This window comes from Schistocerca americana, chromosome 4 (assembly GCF_021461395.2).
Source record: "Schistocerca americana isolate TAMUIC-IGC-003095 chromosome 4, iqSchAmer2.1, whole genome shotgun sequence".
Lineage (NCBI taxonomy): Eukaryota > Metazoa > Arthropoda > Insecta > Orthoptera > Acrididae > Schistocerca > Schistocerca americana.
In genome coordinates, this window is record NC_060122.1 from 261,678,991 (window position 1) to 261,696,664 (window position 17,674).

Genomic DNA, 17,674 nt, shown 5'->3' on the forward strand with positions numbered 1-17,674 from the left:
CTGCTTCCATCTTAATCAATAGTTGTACAGAATGTGTTATATGAACTGTGATTTAGTGACGCTTACACAACTTACAGACAACACTTTAACACGACATTAACTTGGAGTTCTTTAGCAACTTGATCAAACCTTTAGCCGGGAGAAAAATCATTTAGTAATTACTCAGTGTAATAAAATAAGATTATCATTATCATTTACCAATTAGTTAAATACCAAACCACTGAATAACACAGCGAACGCCACACTGGCGCCCAACGTGGGGCCACCAATGCACATTTATTCATTTTAATAATTGAAATTGTGAACCATTACAGGTACGGAGTACCAAAACAAATTATTAACCATTGTTTATTTACTTGTTTCTTAAGCATTGACATCTTCCTACCGAATTGCTGTACGAATCTATGTCTGCGCCGGTGCGACAGTAACTTCATATAACCAGTGCAGTCCACCACGCTCACACAGGTAGGAACAGATGTTCGTGTTCAAATATTAAACAGCGACACACAAATAAATTAAAATCAGTTCCTCCCGCCATAAGTAATAATAATTGAATATTCTGGCTGCGAGAAAAATATTTTTAAGATTAATTTGTGTCAATTGATGCTTGTCAGTGATTTATATATTTCTTGTGCTATATTAGTGATAGAATGGTTAAACAAAAGAAAAATAAACCGAATGAGCATGCTGATACAAAGATGACATCAGAGTCTCAGGTAGAACAATCTACCCATATTTCTGTCGAATTATTAGAAAATTTAATTATGAATGATAATTTAGTAACTGATGTCCCGAGTGATAGTAAAACCGAGGAGTAGCCAAAACAAACTGACACTCCTGCATTCAACTAGTTAGTAATTAATGACAATATTTCTTCTGGGCAAGGGGCAGAAGTTAGCAATGCTCAAGCTACGTCGATACAGGATATACTAACAGCATTTTTTGAAAAGTTTACTATTAAAGAGCAGGAGCGTGAAAGACAACGCCAGCAGGAAAAGGAAAAACGTAGACAGGAAAAGCTTATAGAAAAACAGCAACAGGAGCTCAGGGACCAAGAAAAGGAAAAGAAATTTATGGAAAATATAAACAATATTTTTCTGGAAAGAGATAAAGAAATTGTTCGTAGGATAAATCAAGTGTTGGTCGAACGTGATAATGCTATTACTACCCATTTTAAGTAGGAGATCGATGCAGTAAAAACCACTATTGAACCGTTAACAAACATTCCAGTTCAGGTCAATAGTCTTCAAACTGAAGTAGATAGACTAGAGAACCGATTCAAAGCCTTGGCTACAGTTGTGGAAACAATGCAGGAGGACATTCCCTTGGAAATCCGAAAGCAAGTCCGAACAGTAGTAGCCAGGGTGCTGAGCTCTGAAAATCAAAACCTTGAAAATCTGACAGTATGCAGTAATGACAACACTGGTACTGACAGGGAAAACATCGCAGATAATATAACGGCGAATTTTAATGCACCAGAAGGAAGACCAAATTTTGGTAATCAACCGATATGACCAGAGCAATATGTGACACCAAGCAACAATAACAGTGGAATAAAATGTACTTGTAATAAAGTAACTACACCACCTGCGAATGATAGCAATTCCATGCACTTAACTACTTTGATGCATGAGGAAAGCCTAATTAAGCATAGATAGTTTCAAATATTTAACGAAGAAAGCAAGAAAAACATACATCCAGTAGTTTTCATCCGAAACTTCAAAAGTGATCTTCCAAAATCATGGTCGGAAGAAGAGAAAATACAATTTGTGATTTCACATATTTCTGGTGATGCTTCGCTCTGGACATTAAATGCAGCATAAACTTGCAAGACTTTCCACGACTTTGAGAAGGCGTTCCTTGATCAATTCTGGTCAGCGTCTACTCAAGAGCGACTCCGTAAAATTGTTTACAGTGCAGAAATGTACAATCCTAAGTCAGCTTCCTTAAGAAAGTACTTTGAAAAATATATTAACATGACCCGGTACTGGGATGAGCCAGTAACCAACAGAGACTTATTACGAGTGTTAAAAGCTAGATTACCCATACATATTAGAGAAAAATTATTTAATGTTACAGACACCGATCTGAAAGAATTTCTGTCTGTAATTGATTCTCTGGATCTAGTGCAAGAAGAAGCCAGAAAAAATTCTGACGTGGTCAGCAATAATAATAGTCCTAATAGAAAAAATTCATGGAATGGAAATAATGGAAACAGGGGCGAAGATAGTCCAAAGAAAATTAAAAGTGAAGCTTATGGTAACGGAAAATACAATAATAATAATAGTAGTAGGAATCCCTACAACCAAAATTTTGGTTATCCTAATAATAATAACAGTAATTATCAAAAGGCCGAAGAACACCAACAACCGAATGGTAATCAGAGGCCGTACCACAATGAAAACCCAAACAATAACAATAGCAACCGAAAGAGACGAAATGACAACAGGTCAGACAGTCCATATAAAGACAAGCCTAAAAATATGCGGGGTGACAGTGAATATTGGCGACAGCCAGGGCCAAGTCATTGGCAGCCGCAGCAAAATTCTATCAATTCAGGTCAGCCAATAAATTATGTACAGGCTATACCTATACCAAGCAATCAATGTCCACCGTGGTGGGATCCAAGCAGGCCTCCTCCGACTGAAAACTCACAAAATGTTAGAACAGTGGAGGTACCTTCGGAAACAAAACAAAACACTCAGAAGCCAACAAACTAATTTCGGTCCCTGTAGGCCTTCGCCAGGTGACCGAGGCCAACAATGAAGGCAATAGGTCGACAGAACAAAAAATAAACATGATACGGTATCAGAATGGCAACAGGGTCGAAGATGAGCTATATCAAGAACCTGTTGTCTCTGATAAGCCACAAAGGGAAAATATCCAAGAGGTGGTACCGGAGCTGTAAATGGTGTAACAACTACTATTCTGCTTGACACAGGTGCTAATGTATCAGTTATGAACACGCAGTTTTTCAAGAAGGTATCGGAGATAAGGAATTGCCGATTTTGCCGGTTGCAAATTGTAAGGTTATAGGAGCATTGGGAAAAAAGGCAGACAGTATAAAATACCAGACACGGGTGGAAGTTTCCTTGGGAAATGATTGCTTATTATGTACGTTCCTACTAATGGGTAACTTGTCAGTACCGGTGCTTCTGGGTCTTGAGTTCCTTCGGGAAACGGAAGCTGTAATTGATCTCGCCCGTGGGACATGTGTACTTAAGTACCAACAGCGACCCATAACATTAATGCTGAATCGGGAGTTCGGTGCGAACCTTCCGCTGATGAGAAAAATGAATCTTTCTGTCAGCAAACAGAAGTTGTTGGTGTTGGATCATAAGCACCCACAGATGTGTCACAAAAATCGAAATAACGATGCACCCAGCAACGTGAGTGACATCGTCACAACAATAGAAGAGAAAGTACGGGAGGCAACTTGCATTAATGCTTCAGAGCCTAGAAAATTAACAGAATTATTATCCGGATACCTCGAAGTATTCACTGAACGCCCTGGAATCATTAAAGATTGTCAGTATAATATGAGAGTATACCAGCACAAGACCTATTGCAGAGCATCTTACTCGGTCCCCTGGACTAAGAAAAACGAAGTGATACAAAGGACCAATCACAAGAGCAAGTGCACTATCCCATAACTGTAAATATAATGTTTATGGTAAAACAATTAGCAATAATAAGGTGATAATATTTTGTATGAATTAGTTTATAAGCTTTTATGTCAAGTATCACACTGTAATGTTCTTGAATTATTTGAACAAGGAATAGAGAATCCCCATAATAAATGTATTTTTACTCTAAAAGAGATAAATAACTTGATAAACACTTGAGTGTTGTTGCATTAAATGTGAGGAATTTCACCTTTCTATACGTAGCATAGAAATGATTAAAATGCTTAAATAATATATTTGTTCGTGTGTAAGAATGGATATAACAAAAATATTTTCATAAGATCGAGTCATGTAATCCCACACACGTAGTGAGTGTTGGTGGTGTGTGAGCTGTGTGACTGAAAAAAAAAATAAATAAATAAAAAGTTAAATAAACTGCTTTCACCACGTACATGGTTTCATTACGAAGTCATTTAAAATGCCCTTATGAGCAACATTCCGGTTAGATAAACCGATCATGGACATCTGTCCCAAAACATGTTGTTGTTGTGGTCTTCAGTCCTGAGACTGGTTTGATGCAGCTCTCCATGCTACTCTATCCTGTGCAAGCTTCTTCATCTCCCAGTACCTACTGCAACCTACATCCTTCTGAATCTGCTTAGTGTATCCATCTCTTGGTCTCCCTCTACGATTTTTACCCTCCACGCTGCCCTCCAATACTAAATTGGTGATCCCTTGATGCCTCAGAACATGTCCTACCAACCGATCCCTTCTTCTGGTCAAGTTGTGCCACAAACTTCTCTTCTCCCCAATCCTATTCAATACTTCCTCATTAGTTATGTGATCTACCCATCTAATCTTCAGCATTCTTCTGTAGCACCACATTTCAAAAGCTTCTATTCTCTTCTTGTCCAAACTATTTATCGTCCATGTTTCACTTCCATACATGGCTACACTCCATACGAATACTTTCATAAATGACTTCCTAACACTTAAATCAATACTGGATGTTAACAGATTTCGCTTCTTCAGAAACGCCTTCCTTGCCATTGCCAGCCTACATTGTACATCCTCTCTACTTCGACCATCATCAGTTATTTTGCTCCCCAAATAGCAAAACTCCTTTACCACTTTAAGTGCCTCATTTCCTAATCTAATTCCCTCAGCATCACCCGACTTAATTAGACTACATTCCATTATCCTTGTTTTGCTTTTGTTAATGTTCATCTTATATCCTCCTTTCAAGACACTGTCCATTCCATTCAACTGCTCATCCAAGTCCTTTGCTGTCTCTGACAGAACTACAATGTCATCGGCGAACCTCAAAGTTTTTATTTCTTCTCCATGAATTTTAATACCTACCCCGAATTTTTCTTTTGTTTCCTTTACTGCTTGCTCAATATACAGACTGAACAACATCGGGGAGAGGCTACAACCCTGTCTTACTCCCTTCCCAACCACTGCTTCCCTTTCATGTCCCTCGACTCTTATAACTGCCATCTGGTTTCTGTACAAATTGTAAATAGCCTTTCGCACCCTGTATTTTACCCCTGCCACCTTCAGAATTTGAAAGAGAGTATTCTAGTCAACATTGTCAAAAGCTTTCTCTAAGTCTACAAATGCTAGAAACGTAGGTTTGCCTTTCCTTAATCTTTCTTCTAAGATAAGTCGTAAGGTCAGTATTGCCTCACGTGTTCCAGTGTTTCTACGGAATCCAAACTGATCTTCCCCGAGGTTGGCTTCTACTAGTTTTTACATTCGTCTGTAAAAAATTCGTGTTAGTATTTTGCAGTATTTTGCAAAACATGGTAAATAACAATCCCAAGAAAAAAATAAGAAATAGATATATATAAATATATGTATCTGTAATAAAAATGGAAACGTACTGTTATCTGGACAGTTCAGTAATGATCTCATGGTCAAGATAATGTAGCAGATTCTGAAAGTTTTATATTGTCTCATGTTCATGTGACAGTGTAAAATTTTAAATTTTGTTATTCAGTCATCGTAATATGAACTTATGTGCAAGTGTACCAGACCTCATTACTTGAAAAATGTCATTTGCATATAGATTGTCTGTTAAGTACTGTGGAAAACTACTGACAGCAATCAGAACAGTGAAACGTCTTTCGCAGGAACTAGTGGACGCGTGAAGAACTGTGATTTACATTGTGATGATGAACAGTGATAAAAACTGTGATCACGTAACCTTATGAACGCTCTTGGAGTGTCAAAGTTAGCAGCAACGCTATGAACGTTGAGTACTGTTGACTGTATTAATAATTAATTTGAACTGATGACCCTTAGTAGTTTGATATGAAGCGACTCCGCTGTACAGCCAGCCGCGCGGCAAAACAGTAATGCAACGTTGGCTACGCAGCGCGTCGCGGCAATATTTACATTCCGCTTAAGTAAACGAAGCACACTACGGACCCTTGTATGATTAACGGTGCAGTGTTCAAAATGTGCATATTGTGATAAACTAACATGTGAATCACTACATTGTGTTGAACAGTGTCAAAATACAGAACATACTCCAAAAACAGTCTAATGCCATCCGTGTGAATGCAAGTGAAATGGACACTAATAAACTTTTCCACAGGATGAGAATAGTAATTATCTTGTCACTGATGCTTATATTTCGACATTTCATGTATCCGTCTTAAACTGAGGGACGTGGGAAAGGAGAAACAAGACCTGCGGCAGCGCGACTTCTAGCCAGCAGCAGATCCAAACCACGATGCAGCTGACGGCTACCGACGCCCCACCGACTCGGCCGGGGGCGGTCCAGCAGCAGCCACTACCTGTCTGCGGCCCAACGGCTCGACACGGGGGCGGTCTTACGACGTCAGCAGCAAATTCTTAGGACATTCGATAAATGAGTGACTTTGGAAATTTTGTGATATACCACCATGAGAAAACATTCATTACCTCAGATGCTTATAACAAAGTGATAAATTGGCATTATGCAGCATTTTTTTCTTTATATTCATGTCAAGCCTGACTGTTAAAAGTAGGTGTCTGTATTTTCTTGAAGCCCCTTGGACGGTTTAATTCCCGGTTTTCCGAGTCCAGTGAACCCTAATGGGGGGAGAGATAAGTTAATCCCGGAAGTATCCCAAGCAAATTCCGAGATAATACAGTCACTGAATTTATTTAAAGTACTCAATTCAACTATAATTTTATCATGTCTGAAACAACATTGAAACTAAACATTTGCATTTTGAGAGTAGCAAATCTACGTGGATTACGTGGACTGATAATAAAATATACAATAGATAAACTAATTTTTTTCTCAGCCCAAGGGGCACTGTAACATCCACGAGGTTAATTTTTGGCTACAGTGCGACGAGAGGAAATTATGCCTCTAACAGTTATAAACATTATGTATTCGACGTAGGAAAAAAACAGTGAAAACTTATAAATATTAATTATTTATATAATATTCTATGATGTAATTAGACATATCATACAAAGACAATGATAATTGTAAATTGCTTTTATGATCTGCGTTTGTCTTCCTTTGCTTTTACCTTTGGTTGGTTGGCTTTTGTAGCTTGCGGACGCATATCGAACTGAGGTCTGTTAAGAAATTGTAATTATTTGTTAATTTTTACTTGAAAATAGAGTTCATTATTATTATAAATATGAGTGAATAATTATTTGTAACTTTAATTCCTCTCTCAGTAAGCATTATCTGTGTTAATTATTTCTTTCCGCTGCAAGGAGCGTAGCCATTGATGATAGCGATTTGTATCGCGTTTTTGTCTGTGTTTTCCTTAGAAACAAATCAGATGTTTGGTTGATGTCTAAATACTGCACAATATGAAAGTATAGTTTATAGCGTTTAATAAACATTTTAAATATTTACTTATTTGCTCTAACAACAGAAAGTCTCTATCAATTGTCTGCCGCCATCTTAACAATTATCACAGCTGCAAATTCAAATTACGCAACTCTGCAGACATAAATGCCGAACGTAATACAAAGGTGCAAAAATAAATGTGCACCGGTGGTTCCGAACTCATTTTAATGAAAATGATTCGAATCAGATTGGTTCTTTAAAAACAGTGCTCATTGCACGATCCTTAGAAGCAACTTTTCTAGCTGATGTATGGAGCCGAAATTAATTACGCACGAGTTGCGAAGAATATTGTTTCAGGTAACATACGTCAGTGTTGTGCGCGGCTGATATTCGGTGGTTTTAATGATCATTTTGCTGAAGATAACTGCTTCCATCTTAATCAATAGTTGTACAGAATGTGTTATATGAACTGTGATTTAGTGACGCTTACACAACTTACAGACAACACTTTAACACGACGTTAACTTGGAGTTCTTTAGCAACTTGATCAAACATTTAGCCGGGAGAAAAATTATTTAGTAATCACTCAATGTAATAAAATAAGATTATCATTTCCATTTTACAAATTAGTTAAGTACCAAACCACTGAATAGCCCAACGAACGCCACAACGTCCACTGTTCAAAGTGCCGTCATTGTGAACAAGAGGTGACCGAGACGTGTAACCAATGACCCCCCATACCATCACGCCGGGTGATACGCCAGTATGGCAATGACGAATACACGCTTCCAAATTGCATTCACCGCGATGTCCCCAAACACGGATGCGGTCATTATTATGCTGTAAACAGAATCTGGATTCATCCGAAAAAATGACGTTTTGCCATTCGTGCAACCAGGTTCGTCGTTGAGTACACCATCGCAGGAGCTCCTGTCTGTGATGCAGCGTCAAGGATAACCGCAGCCATGGTCTCCGAGCTGATAGTCCATGCTGCTATAAACGTCGTCGAACTGTTCGTGCAGATGGTTGTTGTCTTGCAAACATCCCCATCTGTTGACTCAGGGATCGAGACGTGGCTGCACGATCCGTTACGGGCATGCGGATAAGATGCCTGTCATCTCGACTGCTAGTGATACGAGGCAGTTGGGATCCAGCATGGCGTTCCGTATTACCCTCCTGAATCCACCGATTTCATATTCTGCTAACAGTCATTGGATCTCGACCAACGCGAGCAGCGATCTCGCGATACGATAAACCGCAATCGCGATAGGCTACAAGCTGACCTTTATCAAAGTCGGAAATGTGATGGAACGCATTTCTCCTCCTTACACGAGGCATCACAACAACGTTTCACCAGGCAACGATGGTTCAAATGGTTCAAATGGCTCAGAGCACTATGGGACTTAACATCTGCGGTCATCAGTCCCCTAGAACTTAGAACTACTTAAACCTAAGTAACCGAAGGACATCACACACATCCATGCCCGAGGTAGGATTCGAACCTGCGACCGTAGCGGTCACGCGGTTCCAGACTGAAGCTCCTAGAACCGCACGGCCACACCGGCCGGCGGCAACGCCGGTCAACTGCTGTTTGTGTATGAAAAATCGGTTGGAAACTTTCCTCATGTCAGCACGTTGTAGCTGTCGCCTCCGTCGCCAACCTTGTGTGAATGCTCTGAAAAGCTAATCATTTGCATATCACGGCATCTTCTTTCTGTCGGTTAAATTTCGTGTCTGTAGCACGTCATCTTCGTGGTGTAGCAATTTTAATGGCCAGTAGTGTAGAATGGAGATATGTGGAATGCAAAGCGGTGGACGAAGTTAATGGAAGAGGACAGGTTGTGGAACTCTCAGAAGGGAAAAGCGTACCCGTGTGGCTTCACTACAGAGAGTGAAATGTGTTAGCCAGCGTAGAGCTGGGAGTGGTAAGGTTTTGTTTGAAATGGCTCTGAGCACTATGGGACTTAACATCTGTGGTCATCAGTCCCCTAGAACTTAGAACTACTTAAACCTAACTAACCTAAGGACATCACACACATCCATGCCCGAGGCAGGATTCGAACCTGCGACCGTAGCGGTCACGCGGTTCCAGACTGAAGCGCCTAGAACCGCATGGCCACAACGCCCGGCGGAGTGGTAAGGTTCCAGTGCACAAAATACAAAAAGCATTACCCATCCATAAAGAGGTTTATTTTAATAATTTGTAAAGGATGCTTTTATTTTCCTGTTAGATACGTGAAATTTAACAATCCTCAAATGAATGTAAGAATATCTAATAGCTCAAAATTGGTAAATTTTCAGTTGAGGTTTAACATCGAAGCATCAGCAAAAGCTTTTGTCCCAAATAAATAGAATTAAGCAAAGTATAGGTTCCGGCCTAAACTAAAGAAGACAGAACATACTTCGCTTAATCCATATCCCAAAGCAAAATGCATAGATCATCAATAAACGTTTAGTCAACACATCAACGTGCAGCCTTAAGGCTAGCAAATCAAAACAACCAAATGGTAGTTACAAAACGTAGTGAAATACCCTGAAGCGCCAAAAAAAGAGCTGGTACTGGCATGCATATTCAAATACAGAGATATGTAAACAGGCAACGCCTATATAAGAGAACAAGTGTCTGTAACATTTGCTAGATCGGTTCCTGCTGCTACAATGGCAGCTTATCAAGATTTAAGTGAGTTTGAACGTAGTGCTATAGCCGGCGCACGGGCGATGGGACACAGAATCTCCGAGGTAGCGATGAAGTGGGGATTTTTCCGTACGACCATTTTACGAGTGTGCCGTGAATATCACGAATCCGCTAAAGAAACAAATTCCGACATCGCTGCGGCCGGGAAAACATTCTCCAAGAATGGGACGGACGACAACTCAAGATAATTGTTTAGCGTGACAGAAATGTAACCCTCCCCCAAATTGCTGCAGATATCAGTGTTGGACCATCAACAAGTATCAGCGTACGAGTCATTCAACGAAACATAAATGACGTGGGCTTTCGGAGTCGAAGGCCGATTCATGCACCCTTGATGACTGCACGACAAAGCTTTACGCCAAGCCTAGGCCCATCAACACCGACATTGGACTGTTGGTGACGGGAAACATGTTACTGGTTGGACGAGGACGAGTCTCGTATAAAATTGAATCGAGTGAATGGACGTGTACGGGTATGGAGACAATCTCATCAATCCATGGACCCTGCATGTCAGCAGGGGACTGTGTAAGTTTTGAAGGCTCTGTAATGGTGTGCGGCGTCGTGCAGTTGTAGTGATATGGGACCCCTGACACGTGCAGATGCAACTCTGACAGGTGACGCGTACGTAAGCATCCTGTCTGATCACCTGCATCCATTCGTGTTCATTGTGCAATCCGACGAATTTGGGCAATTCCAGAAAGACAATGCGACACCCCACACGCCCAGAGTTGCTATAGAGTGGCTCCAGGAACACTCTTCTGAGGTTAAACATTTGCACTGGCCTCCAGACTCCCCAGACATGAACGTTATTGAGCATGTCTGGGATGCCTTGCAAATTGCTGCCCGTAAAAGATCTCCACCCCTCGTACTTTTCCGGATTAATGGTGTCAGTTTCCTCCAGCACTACTTCAGACATTCGTTGAGTTCATGCCACGTGGTGCTGCTGCAGTTCTGCGTGCACACGGGGACCCTAAACGACATTAGTCATGTGTACCAGTATTTTTGGCTCTTCAGTGTATAAGTTCCAGAGAAATTGTACTGGGATCAAAATTTCTCATGGTAGTTCCATAAACGAATATATACATAAAATTTAAGCAATAATGCCCACAAGCTTTCTGCTAAAACAGAAAACAGTGAAATTAATACTGAGTACAAAACAAATTCCGCAAGGCCAGCAGAAGTAACATTCATAAATTACAAACCCGACTCAAACCCAGTACCGTCATTTAAACAGGATTCTTTAGCAACGTAAGTTAGCCATGCGGAACAGGTAAACATTTTGAATAAAGTCAGATTCATTTCATCCGCCCCCGGCAGCTGAGTGGTCAGCGTGGCAGAATGTCAATTATAAGGGCCTGGGTTCGATTCCCGGCTGGGTCGGACATTTTCTCGGCTGAGGGATGGGTGTTGTGTTGTCCTAATCGTCATCATTTCATCCCCATTGACGCACAAGTCGCCGAAGTGGCGTTAAAGTGAAAGACTTGCACCCGGCGAACGGTCTACCAAACGGGAAGTCCTTGCCACACGACGATTTTATTTAGATTTATCTCAAATCCAAAACAAATAATATAAAGAACCCTGCGGCATAGCAAATAGCTCCGAATCAAAGTTCGCCGTCAACATACTATGTGCTTACCAAACAAGTGCAACCAGCGCCGATGACCACTGCACATAAAGCCCACTTTACTCGTGACTTCTGTTGCGACAAACGACAGATCAAGTTCCACGCCTTATTGCACCAATTACAAGTCATAAACTTGTCGGGAATGTAAGATTGCACTATAGACAATGATACAGGGACTCCAAATGAGATTCAGTCTTGGCAACTGCTCATAATGTCTATGTTCCATGCAACTGCAAGCACTTGTCCTTGAATGACCCTACTGCAGGTATCGATGGGAAACGATTCAGTGCGAGGTCACGTGCTGCGCCGTTGAGTAGGCACTGTAGAGAGCAGCTTCCACTCTGGCAGGAAGCGAAGCAGGGGGTTGCTTGGCTACAAAGGGAAAGAGATTGTTTAGAGCTTTTGATGTCGTATCTAAATCGCGCCTGGGTCGTAGAGGAATTCAAAGTCGGCAGATTTCAAAAGTGATTAGTAAGGAATTGAAATCAGACGAAAAAAGGTTCTACAACTTCCAGCTGCAGAGTAATTGATTTGGTATTAGTGGATATCACTATTTGGGAACAAATTCAGTACGCAATACAGTGAAGAAGATACTGCTGCGCTTCAGATTACTGTCTAGCTTTTGGCCGAGTTCTCTTAAAACTGGCATAACTTGATGTAACGGATGTGATACATGACGCTACATTTCATTATTTCCAGAGCTGTGTATGACCACTAGCTCCCACATATACTGGAAAAAAAAAGTCGCAACACCAAGGAGGTAGGCATGTTTCTGCATCTAAAAAAGATGTCTGTTGTCTATCCAAATTCCGCACCTGTCGCATGAGAGTGAGACAATTAGCGCTACTATGAGGATGCAAATCAGGTTTGTTTTAAATACACCCTGTAACTGTCGTGGGGGTTTGTTTCCTCTGAGACTATACGTGGTGAGCTGATGTTAGTGAAGAATGCCTTTAAGCGACCAAGACACGATTATGAGCACCTTACAGAGTTTGAACGAGGTCGTGTAACAGGGTTACGATAAGCTGATATTACAGAAATGCTTCTCAGGAATGAAGCCACTGTGCTTGATTGCTGGCAGCGGTAGTCAAGAGAATATACGGTCGCAAGAATACCGGGCTCCGGACGGCCATGTGGCATTACCGAGAGGGGAATACCATCATTTCCAGCGTATGGCTCTATCGCATCGTACTGCCTCTGCAAGATCAATATGAGCAACAACTGACACCTCAGTGACACAACGAATTGTTTAAAACAGATTACTTCAAGAAGAGCTCCTATCCAGACACCCTGCAGCGACCATTCTACTGACCCCAAAACACCGCCATTCGCGTGTTGAGTAGTATCAAACGAGAGCTGTTTGAAAGTCATGGTGGGGCTCTGTTGAGTTTTCTGATGAATGCTGATCCTGCCTCAGTGCCAGTGACGGCAGTCAGAGTGTGCGTAGGCCAATTGAGGGCTGCAACCAAACTGTCTGTGTGCTAGACATACTGGGCCTATACCAGGAGCTACGATTTAGAGTGCGATTTCGTACTTCAATAGGAACACTGTCGTATTTATCCAACGCACTCTGACTGTAAAATTGTACAGTCTGGTGAATCGAGTTGTTATGCTGCGTTTCATGAAGATCATTCCAAGCGATGGTTTCCAACAGGATAACGCTTGCCCCCATGCCGCTGTTATACCCCACCATGCTCTACAGTGTGTCGATTTGTTGCCTTAACGTGGTCGACCATAAGAACTGTCTCCTCTCGAGCACGTGTGGGACATCATTGGACGACAACTCCATTGTCATCCAGAAAGAGTATTAACCGATCCTGTATTGACCGTGCAAGTTCAACGGGCTTCGAAGTCCATGTCACAAACTGACATGCGGAACTAGTACAATACAATGCATGCATGTATGCCTGCATGCTTGCATTCAAAATTCTAGCAGTTAAACCGGTTATCAATGTACCAGCATTTCATACACTTCTGACCATTAAAATTTGCTACACCACGAAGATGACGTACTACAGACGCGAAATTTAACCGACAGAAAGAAGATGCTGTGATATGCAAATGATTAACTATCCAGAGCATTCACACAAGGTTGGCGCCGGTGGCGACACCTACAACGTGCTGACATGAGGAAAGTTTCCAACCGATTTCTCATACACAAACAGCAGTTGACCGGGGTTGCCTGGTGAAACGTTGTCGTGATGCCTCGTGTAAGGAGGAGAAATGCGTGCCATTTGTAGCCTATTGCGATTGTGGTTTATCGTATCGCGACATTGCTGCTCGCGTTGGTCGAGATCCAATGACTGTTAGCAGAACATGAAATCGGTGGGTCATGAGGGTAATAAGGAACGCCATGCTGGATCCCAACGGCCTCGTATCACTAGCAGTCGAGGTGACAGGCATCTTATCCGCATGGCTGTAAAGGATTATGCATCCACGTCTCGATCCCTGAGTCAACAGATGGGGACGTTTGCCAGACAACAACGATCTGGACGAACAGTTCGACGACGTTTGTAGCAGCATGGACTATCAGCTCGGAGACCATGGCTACAGTTATCCTTGACGCTGCATCACAGACAGGAGCGTCTGCGATGGTGTACTCCATGACGAACCTGGGTGCACGAATGGCAAAACGTCATTTTTTTCGGATGAATCCAGGTTCTGTTTACAGCATTATGATGATCGCATCCGTGTTTGTCGACATCGCAGTGAACGCACATTGGAAGCGTGTATTCGTCATATCCATACTGGCGTATCACCTGGCGTTACGGTATGCGGTGCCATTGGTTCACGTCTTGGTCACCTCTTTTTCGCGTTGACAGCACTTTGAACAGTGGACGTTACATTTGAGATGTGTTACGACCCGTGGCCCTACCCTTCATTCGATCCCTGCGAAACCCTACATTTCAGTAGGATAATGCACGACCGCGTGTTGCAGATAGAGTACAGGCCTTTCTGGATTGAGAAAATGTTCGACTGCTGCCCTGGCCAGCACATTCTCCAGATCTCTCACCAACTGAAAACGTCTGGTCAATGGTGGCCGAGCAACTGGCTCGTCACAATACACCAGTCAGTACTACTGATGAACTGTGGTATCGTGTTGAAGCAGCATGGGCAGCTGTACCTGTACACGCCATCCAAGCTCTGTTTGGCTCAATGCTCAGGCGTATCAAGGCCGTTATTATGGCTAGAGGTGGTTGTTCTGGGTACTGATTCCTCAGGATCTATGCACCCAAATTGCGCTAAAATGTAATCACATGTCAGTTCTAGTATAATATATTTGTCCTATGAATACCCGTTTATCATCTGCATTTCTTCTTGGTGTAGCAGTTTTAGTGGACAGTAGTGTATCTCGTGTATCTGCAACAGCTTTTTTCGCGCTTACATTACCCTGTGATGTTCCAATATTAATCAATTAAAAGTGTTACATAGATAAATGTATTCGCTAAATTTCATTATTATTCGTTAATTATTTTTGGGTGTTCCGACATTTTTTTCTGGCGATGAACTTTTCAACATATGTATGAAGGCGTATGTATTTCACTCCAGAACAACAACGTTGTTTTGTGGCGGCACGTGTAGGTGATTCATAAGGACGGTCTCATTTTTTTTTTTATCCTCGGTGAGACATATGTGTGGACGAATGGGTTGGGTGTGGTGACGATATGCTGAACCGTTGTAAACGCCACTTAGCCGCGTCTGGCGCCAGCGCCCCCAGCAGCTCGCGCTGTCGCCATCAACTATGGAACAGGACACTGGCGGCTGGAGGCGCGACGCTGCGCGGCTGGAGACTCGGCCGTGTCGCGTCGCGGGGCGGCGCGCAGGTGGGCCGCGTCGCCCACCCTCCCTCGCTGACGCCGGTGGCCCAGCCGCGGCGTCGGCCGCCCCCGCCGTGTCCCCCTTACGTGTCTCCCGTAAATTACGGCGGCGGGGGCGCCGCGACGCCGGCGCAGCTCGGGTTGCCAGCCGTCTATTTCCGGCGCCGCGGCGTCTCGTCGGTGCGCGCGTCTCCCGGAACGTAAACAACGCGGCTCTGTTCGGCGGTTTTCATTCAAGGTGGAGGAGACGTGTCATTAGACGTGCAGTAAGACTGACGTTCATTTCACGGCTCGGGAGAGACGGGGAACGCCACCCTTAAGTGTCGATTGTTTTGATTCCACACGTTTCAGGAGACGATGAAACACGGAGCATGAATTTGTATACTTGTGGTCGTACCTGAGATTTACGCCACTGGTCATTAAAACATGCAACGATAAGAACGATAGAAATTGACGAGTTTTTACTCACTAGATTGAAACAGGTTGTGGTTGTGTCAAAAATATGATTCTGTCTGAATCACAAAGAAACTTAGGTCAGTTGAAACGTCCCCTTGGAAAAATTATTGAATTACTGTGCTCATAAATCTCTTACATTATTTGATTTTAAAACAGCTCAGCAAATCAGAACGTACCCAGACATTTCGCTCTTTACCTATTCTGATCAACACTAAACTGACACACAATATTTTCTAGCGCAACGCAATCTGACTTTCAATAATCCCTACAAAAGAATGGTCCTGACTAACATTAACCTATATCTTTCACAAATCACTTACCTCACAAAAATCTTCGTTACTCGAACTACGGCAATACAGCGAGCGCCACTACTGCCAGCTGAATAAAAGATTCAAACTACTGAAGGCACTCACTACTGATAGGCATAGTTAGCAAATGAAAGATTTTGATAGAGAACAAACAATGTATTTACCTTGATAGTGTTCAAAAGTCATAATATATATATAGCAGTTCATGATATCCATTCTTACAAATGTACTGTTTCTGATGGACACACGTCCGGATCATCCGCTCTCAAAAATCCGCCATCTCACTTCCCCACTTCCACCACTACTGGCGGCTCACCTCCAACTGCGCAACGCTACGCGCTGTTAACAGCCAACTGCCCAACACTACAATAGCCAACAACTATGCAAACCAGCCACACACTGCACACAGCACAGCCAGTGATTTTCATACAGAGCGCTACGTGGCGTTACCAATATAAAAACCTAAACAGCCTACTTACGCAGTCTTTGTACCTCACTTTCCAATACTTTGAAATGGTTCAAGTGGTTCTAAGCACTATGGGACTTAACATCAGAGGTCATCAGTCCCCTAGACTTAGAACTACTTAAACTTAACCAACCTAAGGACATCACACACACCCTTGCCCGAGGTGGGATTCGAACCCGCAACCATAGCAGCAACGCGGTTCCGGACTGAAGCGCCTAGAACCGCTCGTCCACAGCAGCCGGCTTTCCAATACTACTCAAATCTAGTGTAGATTGTATACAGGGCGAATAACGTAAAACTTGGACCTCAGATATTGCTGTTGATGTGCCGTTTTCACAGAATCGATTGGGGGTCTGGAGCTTGCCAGAAAACAGATTCTAATAATATTTAGAAAGTTTATTTTTTGTGGAAACACAAAATCGTATATTGGTCGTATATTGGTCAGACGATGCGTACCGTCGAGGATCGATGCCGTGAACACCAGAGGCACACTCGACTGACAAGTCGTATATTGGTCAGACGATGCGTACCGTCGAGGATCGATGCCGTGAACACCAGAGGCACTTTCGACTGATGTATCCGAGCAAGTCGGGGGTCGCTGAATATTGTTTGCCGGAAAATCACGCTATGGAGTATGAACGCACGAGGATTCTGGTACAGACGTCGAGATACTGGGACAGCGTTGTTAGAGAGGCCATCGAAATTCGCAGCAATGACAACCTCATAAACCGTGACTGTGATTATAATCTTAGGAAGGCTTGGGAACCAGCGATTGGGTTAATCAAGAGTAAATAGAGCAAACTTATAGTTGTGACGACCACGGCGGGCAGAGGCATCACACCGACGTCATCTCAGACGCCGTCGCAATCTGTTCCA